Genomic DNA, 8,539 nt, shown 5'->3' on the forward strand with positions numbered 1-8,539 from the left:
GGGGGGGGGGGGGGGGGGGGGGGGGGGGGGGGACCCGGGGGGGGGGGAGCTATGGGGGGGGGGGGGGGAAGAGGAACAACTGTAATAATCTGAACAATAAAGATTTAATTTAAAAAAACAGTGTAAACATAGCTGAGAGATTTCATTGCCTCAGGATATTACTGCCCCCAAACCCAAAACCCTGGTAAATTGTTAAACTTCTGTAAAATAAATATTTATATTTGTACAATATCCAGATAGTTGCCCTGCCCGTTGCTCTGATCAGCTGACACTTTTGTGTATTCAATTCCAAGTCACACAGTTAAAGCAGAACATGGATACAAAGCAAGGGCTTAGGAGGGTGACCATGAGCCTGAGCGGTCAGACAACCACATCGAGGTACCAGGTGGTGGAAGGCACCAGGGAAGCCTCTCTTGGAAAAGCTTTACTTTCTTGCAGAGTTGAAAGAAAGGGAATGAATTCCTTTGAGTTGGGGAGCTCCAAACATGGCGAGGTCCATGGCATTTGTCAAATACTGGCTGTGACCATCTTTCAGGAATGTTCGAAAGGAATGCCCTGCTTTGAGTTATTCCCAAGGTATTCGAAGGAGCTATCCAACTGAAAGATTCCACATGCTATCCTTGGGGTTAGTGTTGCCATTGAAGAACATTGTTGTTCTTTAATAATTAAATTCCTCTAATATTGAAGGAATATTTCTACATACGGATAGGATGATTTCTTTGTAAGTCACCATATGACTCTAAGTGATTTATCAAATTTTGATCACAAAATACTAAGCCTTGAGATGCTTCATATAAAAATGGCTTCCTGGCTCTGGCTGGTGAGGCTTAGTTGGTTGGAGCATCCTCCCAGGCATGAAGGGTTGCAGGTTCAATTCCCAGTCAGGGCACATACCCAGGTTGCAGGTTCTATCCCCTGGTCCAGGTGGGAGGCAATCGATTGATATGTCTCCCTCTCCCTCTCCCTTTCTCTCTCTCTCTCTCTCTCTCTCTCTCTCAAAAATCAATAAAAAACATATTCTCAGGTGAGGATTTAAAAAATAAAAATGGCTTCCTAATTATTAAAATACTGCCTAATATACCATCCTGAGAGATTCACAATCTGGATGTATCAGAGGGTCTGAGAAAAAAGTTGTTTTAACTCAGCATTTCCTAAACTTAGTTTCCCAAAGAATACTTACCTTATGTTTCTTAACACAATAAATCTCTCTTCTTCCAATGTTCCTTGGTAATACTGCCTGCTTTCATAGTTATTCTGTCTCCTTCCTCTGAGTTCATCATTTAATGCTGTTTCTGCGACTGCAGCTTCCAACACAATTTCCCAAATTGACCACAAGGGGGCTCTGCTTGTCTTACAAAAAAGGCGGTTGCTCGCGCTTCCAGACCTCTGCCACCTGGAGTGTACAGGAGTTAATTTAGAAATACTGTCACCTGACTCGGGTGAACTTTTCAGAAGAATGTTGTATGAACTGGGTTTTTCTTGTTGTCTCACGTTTCCATTTTAAGGATAAATTTCAGTGGAGTTCAGGACAGGGAAGAGGGAAGCATCTGAAATCTGGGAGGAGACTTTTTCTGCAGAGCCACTGATTCCAACTAAACATTGTTTATTTTCCTTTAGATCCTTGAAAACAAACAGAGGTTACCTGGCCAGGGTGGCTCAGTGGCTGAACATCGACCTATGAGCCAGGTGGTCACAATTCGATTCCTGGTCAGGGCTCCTTCCCCATTGTGAGGTGTACAGGAGGCAGCCAATGATTCCCCTCATCACTGATGTTTCTAACTCTCCCTCTCCCTTCCTCTCTGAAATCAATTTTATATATAAAAGAAAACAAAAAGATGTTGAAACAAGAGCCAGAGCTGTTGGCACTGAGCACTTTTGCATATTAACCTCTGGCTTAACCTTCAGTGCTGATGAAGTCACTTTTATTAGCAGCAGCAGGAGCAGCTCAGTGGTACTCTGAACCTGACTGCACCATTTTGGAAGAATGGATTCTTACAGGTGCATGCATTTTTAGTAAATGGGGAAAATTATTATTGTCCTCAAAGCCTTAGGGATGTTTCTCACTAAGTTGAAAGAGCTCATAGGTCCTATGACATAGGTGTACTGTGGGTGGGCAGAAAGGGTTAATGATTTACAAGGGCTCTCAAAACCCTTGTGCTTAACTATTCTGAGAAGGTCTGAGTTCATAGATGATACCTTCAGATATCTTCAGGGAAATCTCCTTTTTTAAAAAAAATTGATTCTTTTTACAGAGAGGAAGGGAGAGGGATAGGGATAGAGAGTTAGAAACATCGATGAGAGAGAAACATCAGTCTACGGCCATACCACCCTGAACGCGCCCGATCTCGTCTGATCTCGGAAGCTAAGCAGGGTCGGGCCTGGTTAGTACTTGGATGGGAGAGAGAAACATCAATCAGCTGCCTCCTGCACGCTCCCCACCGGGTATGTGCCCGCAACCAAGGTACATGCCCTTGACCGGAATCGAACCTGGGCCCCTTCAGTCCGCAGGCCGACGCTCTATCCACTGAGACAAACTGGTTAGGGCAGGAAAATCTCTTTACTAATATATCAGACTTTTCTGTGCTACCCATTCTGTTCTTTTTTTAAGTCCTCTCTCAACTTCATTCATTCATTCGAAATACTTAACACCTATTCTTTGTAAAGCACATATGCTAGGTGCTATAGGGGATTTGAAGCTGAATTCCCTTGACATGGACATTGAGGAGGAGTGAGAGAGACAAAATATATTTTTTAAAAAAGTAACAAGTTATGTTTAACAGAACAGGAAATGTATGCTGAATATGGAATTCTGAGCCTGTAGATTCTAAAGTAGAATTCTGATGTGAGAGAGCGCTTTAAAATACTTTCCCAGAGGATTTTCCAGAGGGTTATCTGTGCTCAGTCACCATCTGTCCTTTTCAATTGTCTACAAGCTCTGAACTAAGTAGAGAGGGAGAGGAGGTCAGTGGCTGTTTCACCGTTTATCCCCGGGGTTCCAAGGAGGATGTGACTGGCCTGAAGAGGATTTAGGAAATGTGACAGAGTGTAGGCTGCTATGTTGGTTGGCCAAAGATATTTTCCTGATATTTCTGCCAAGCAGGATATATTTGATATAAAAATATTTTGTCTTTTTCCAAATGACATTTTTATTCTAGTCTTTGTTAGTAACAATTTGTATTCATGTAAGAATAGTACAAGGAATTCATGTTGTCAACACTAGTTATTTTACAGATTTGGAATGTCCTGCATTTTGGATTCATCCGGGGGACTTGCTCCACTATCCTCCTGTATTTACTAAAAACTGCAAAGTTAGATCTAGAATTGTACCTGCACACAGTCTCTCTGGCTTCAATGTTTCAGGGAGTACATCTCTAGTCCTTTAGTCTTCTGCCTGGTTAGTGGAAGGAATCTGGCATTTTGTCTATACCTTAGTTAAAGATTTTTTTTAAAATTATTGATTTCAGAGAAGGAAGAGGGAAGAGATAGAAACAGCAATGATGAGAATCATTGGTTGTCTACCTCCTACACACCCCACACTGGGGATGGAGCCCACATTCCCAGCATGTGCCCCAACTGGGAATCAAATCCTGACCTCTTGGTTCATAGGTTAACACTCAACCACTGAGCCATGTCAACCAGGCTATACCTTAAAGACTTTTAACCAGTAATGAAAAGACAGACGTGTTTGCAAGGATGTGGAGAAATGGGAACCCTTATACACAGCTGGTGGGGGTGCAAAAAGGTACAGCCACTTTGGAAAGCAGTTTGACTATTTCTTAAATAGTTGAACAAATTTACCATTTAACCCAGAAATTCCAGTCCTAAGTATCTACCCAAGAGTAATAAAAACATGCTCACACAAAGACTTGCAACGTGAGTGTTCATAGCTGCATTACTCATAATGGCCAAAAAGTAGAAGTGATGGCCAAATGTTAATCAACTGATGAATGGATAACAAAATTTGGTATATTCAGACAATGATCTACCAAATTTTTTATTCAACAATAAAAAATTGATGAATAAGTGCAGTTCCTCAAAAAAATTTAAAAATAGAGCTACCATATATGATCTAGTGATCCTGCTTCTAGGTATACACTCAAAAGAATTGAAATAAAGTCTCAAAGAGATATTTGTATACTTATGTTCATAGCAGCATTATTCACTAGAGGCCCTGTGCATGAAATTCATGAATGGAGGGGTGGTCCCTCAGCCTGGCCTGCACCCTCTTCAATCCGGGACCCCTGACAGGGATCAGGCTTAAACCAGCAGTCGGACATCCCTCTCACAATCCGGGACCGCTAACTCCTAACTGCTCACCTGCCTTCTTGCCCGATTGCCCTTAACCATCTCTGCCTCGACCCCTGCCACCATAGCTTTGTCCGGAAGAACGACTGGATGGATGTCTAGAAGATGTCTGGTCTAATTAGCATATTACCCTTTTATTAGTATAGACCAGTGGTTGGCAAACTCATTAGTCAACAGAGCCAAATATCAACAGTACAACGATTGAAATTTCTTTTGAGAGCCAAATTTTTTAAACTTAAACTATATAGGTAGGTACATTGTTATTAACTTAATTAGGGTACTCCTAAGGCTTAGGAAGAGCCACACTCAAGGGGCCAAAGAGCCGCATGTGGCTCGCGAGCCGCAGTTTGCCGACCACAGGTCTAGCTGAGAGAAAGCTTGCCTTTGACTATGCGCTCCTGCGATAGAAGCAGCCTAAGGCAAAAAGGATGGATTCACTGGCTTTGCCATGCTTCTAAAATTCCCGTTGCCCAAACGACCGACTGACACCCCCCACTTCTTCTAACAACACTTCTTCAAAATAGACTCGCCCAGGCCGAAACCCGACTTCTGCGCATGGGCCACGAAGTTTCAATAGCACTGTACATGCACGCCCGCACGTGGTATTTTGTGGAAGAGCCCACTCATGGGGCCAAAAGAGCCGCATGTGGCTCGCGAGCCGCGGGTTGCCTACCACTGGGATAGACTATACAACGTAAGCTTTAAGGCAGCGGTTCTCAACCTGTGGGTCGCAACCCCTTTGGTGGTCAAAGGACCCTTTCACAGGGGTCGCCTAAGACCATCCTGCATATCAGATGTTTACATTACGATTCATAACAGTAGCAACATTACAGTTATGAAGTAGCAACGAAAATAATTTTATGGTTGGGTCACAACATGAGGAATTGTATTTAAAGGGCCAGAAGGTTGAGAACCACTGCTTTAAGGTAAAATTGCATTAGTAGAAATGAAGAGACATTTCATTAAAAAATTAATGTTTCTGGGGCAGGAGACAGTGAAGGTCAGCGGCTGGGAGGCAGGGAAGATGCGGAATGCCCAGTGCCTGGAAGCACCTGAGGATCTGGGATATGCAAATCTGCTGGGGGCGTGGTCAGGCCCTGTGCTCTGAGAGGTCAGGTCCAGACAGAGGGCAGGGGTGCGGTTTCAGGGGATCCCCTTCTTGCAAGGCTTCTCCTGGTCCCCTTAACCCGCTAACTTGTCCATTTAGATGAAGGGGGTGGGAAGTAGGTACACAATGCCTGGGCTGGACGCCCCTGGTCCTGGATCCCTCCAGGGCAGAGGAGGGGTGTTTGTATTGGTTTGTTTGATTTTTCTTACACGTTGAAGGGGGTGGCAGGGGAGTCATCTGCCAGACATGGTTTCCTTCCGCTTGCTCGCCAGAGCTGCCCTACATGATGCCTTTTCCCTTCCTTCCCTGCTGCCCCGAACTAACGCTCATGAGATCGCCCAGGTCGAAACTGGGCCCCATTGTACTGTGTGGAGACTGTGCTCCACAGGAACCTGCCTGATCCAGGGAGGGTTGGGGTCATTCGCTGCAGGAAAGGCTCCATTTAAACAAGCGACCACTTAGATAGGTGCTGGCTGGGCCGTTTGCAGAGGGTTTATCATCCTTGGGGCTGTTTCCTTGGAAACCACAAACTCAAGATAGCAGTGGAATGCTGTGTCCCCTTATCTGAAACCCTGATTCTCTAGGCCAGTGACTTAGATGCCCCACGCAAGTGTGGGATGTCCCTTTCTTACTGATATGATGGCACACAGCCACATTTTAGGTAGGCTAGGATTTGGGCTCCTACCCTGGGCGGCCCAGGGGGCAGGGACGCAGCCTGCTGATCCGGTTGTTATGTGACGGTGTTCCCGACCAATTTGCATATTACCTTTTATTAGATAGGATAGCTGAAAGGTGGAAGCAACCCAAGTGTTCCATAGATGAATAAAATGTGATGTACATATACATAACTGGTTCAAAAATGATTTTACCACTTGGTAAAAATTGAATTTTACAATTAAATTAAATGGGTGAATTTTATGTGAAGTGTACTTAAGAAAAAAAGATTTTTAATCAATCTGTCTTCCTCCACCTCAAAAAACACCAATCTGTATCCCTGTGCTCAGAGACCCAGTGCCTCCAAATTTGAGGGGTCTGTGACCAAAATTGTCTTGTCTGGTAAAGGTCTTCTTCACCTTAATTTTCAGCTTTCTCAGGTCTGCTCAGTCAGTTAGCACTTATCCATTTTCTAATACCTAAAACATCGCTGACATTTCTTCAGCTATCATTTCCATTGGCAGCTTTGGATTGATGCCCTTTTTACTGAGTTCTGGCCATGATGCTGTTGGTCACCTCTGGACATTTCCAGAGCCCACCCCACATCCACATTATTGATTGTGGCCTCTGAAATTGTTGGGGTACCATAATACAATCTGAGATCAGTTCAGCTCACAACAGCGTAGGAAGCTTTATTGGCTACATGGTTCGCTATATTGTTAGCAAGACCTGCTCTTTGTTGTGTTCTTTCAGACCCAAGAGTGGTACCTTCCCAGGGGTACTGCACTATACCTTGCAAATTTCCTTAAATTCTACAATCACCTTTGCAAATAGTTTTTTTTTTTATTAAGCTCTACTCAAATTGCCTGGTGTGAGTGTGCAATCTGTTTTCCTGCCTGGGTCCTGAGTGCTTCATTGGTTTACTCCCATACTTTGGTGGAACTTCACATGAGTAGCTTCTTGAGAAAAAAAGATATGTACGAAATAAACTTTTAAAGACTTTCTGGATATTGTGGTTGACTATACAACGTTCATCCTACTCCAGAGAATTAGTCAAAACCAATCTGTCTCTCTCCCCACAACTCACTAATTCCACTCTTGTGCCAGTGACTGGTTCAAAAATTAACATGGAATACAACCCAGGTAAGTAAGATTTAAGAAGTCTTCAGGGAGAATTCTGGTGAAAGTTTTCTTGTTCCTAACAGAGAATCATACAAAGAGGCATGAAACCAACTTCCTCTGGATACCATTTTGTCTGGATATGGCATCTGTAACATTTGTGTTTATTTTGCTATTGGCCAGGAGATAGAATCAATGACAAAAATATGAGTGAAGAGATGAGGAGAACCTACGTCGTTGATGTCATTGTTGAGCCAATGAATTAATGAATCTTGGAGTCAACCTTACTTCTCAACTCTCTTTATGCAGAATAATATTTTTGTTTAGTCTTTTTTGAAGCAGTGTTTCCATAAGTTGCAGCCAAAAGATTCATTGCATTTTAAACTTGTCTTTATCCTCAGACTTTAATAATAGTTTAGTTAGAAACAGAATCCTAGACTTAAAATTCTGGCAGTATTGTAGTTTTTTAGACAGACTCTGAAGCAAGATTTTCAAGGTTCAAATCCTGGTGCAGTCACTAACTATCTGGGTCTCTGGACAAGTAACCTGTGTGTCAAGGGTTGCCAGACTTCATTAAAAATACAAAATGCCTACTTACATGTAAATTATTTCTAATTGCCTATACAATGTACACTGAGATACAAGAAAAATATTTCATGGAACATATTTAAACTAAAAATTATTATTTATCCAAAATATCAGAAGTATCTAAATTACATGCTTTTTTGATATTTCTATAATGATTTGTCTCTCCTTAATGGAGTATTTGCTTATAAAATTCCTTATAGTAACAGTCTAGGTTCCACTGCATTGTAACAGAGCTTCTACAAGGGTCACATCCAACTCACTTCACTCATTTGCCTATTGTTCATTAGTGAACAAGAACACTCAAAATTAGTGTTATGAGCCAATTTACTGAGCATGTGCTGACATATAAAGTTAACAGCTCTGAAGACTGCTCTCCAAATTGTTAAAACATAATATCTTCTGTGGTATAAGTTGCTTTCCACTCTTCAGGATTACATTGAATCTCCTGATCAATGACTTTGTAAAATGTCCACTGATTTAAAAAAAAAAAGTCTTGTCATCAACTTTTATTTTCTTCTTCAACACTACATCTGAAAATTCCACTTGCTCTGTGTTGGAGGAGTATTTATTAACTCCACGCAGAAGAACAGAATTCTTCAAAGGATGAAAGCATTTCAATAGATGGTCAGGGCAAGTGGCATAATAACTGTCTATTTCTGCCCAAACCGGTTTGGCTCAGTGGATAGAGCGTCGACCTGCGGACTCAAGGGTCCCAGGTTCGATTCCGGTCAAGGGCATGTACCTTGGTTGCAGGCACATCCCCAG

The sequence above is a fragment of the Myotis brandtii genome, unplaced genomic scaffold (genome assembly GCF_000412655.1).
Source record: "Myotis brandtii unplaced genomic scaffold, ASM41265v1 scaffold144, whole genome shotgun sequence".
Lineage (NCBI taxonomy): Eukaryota > Metazoa > Chordata > Mammalia > Chiroptera > Vespertilionidae > Myotis > Myotis brandtii.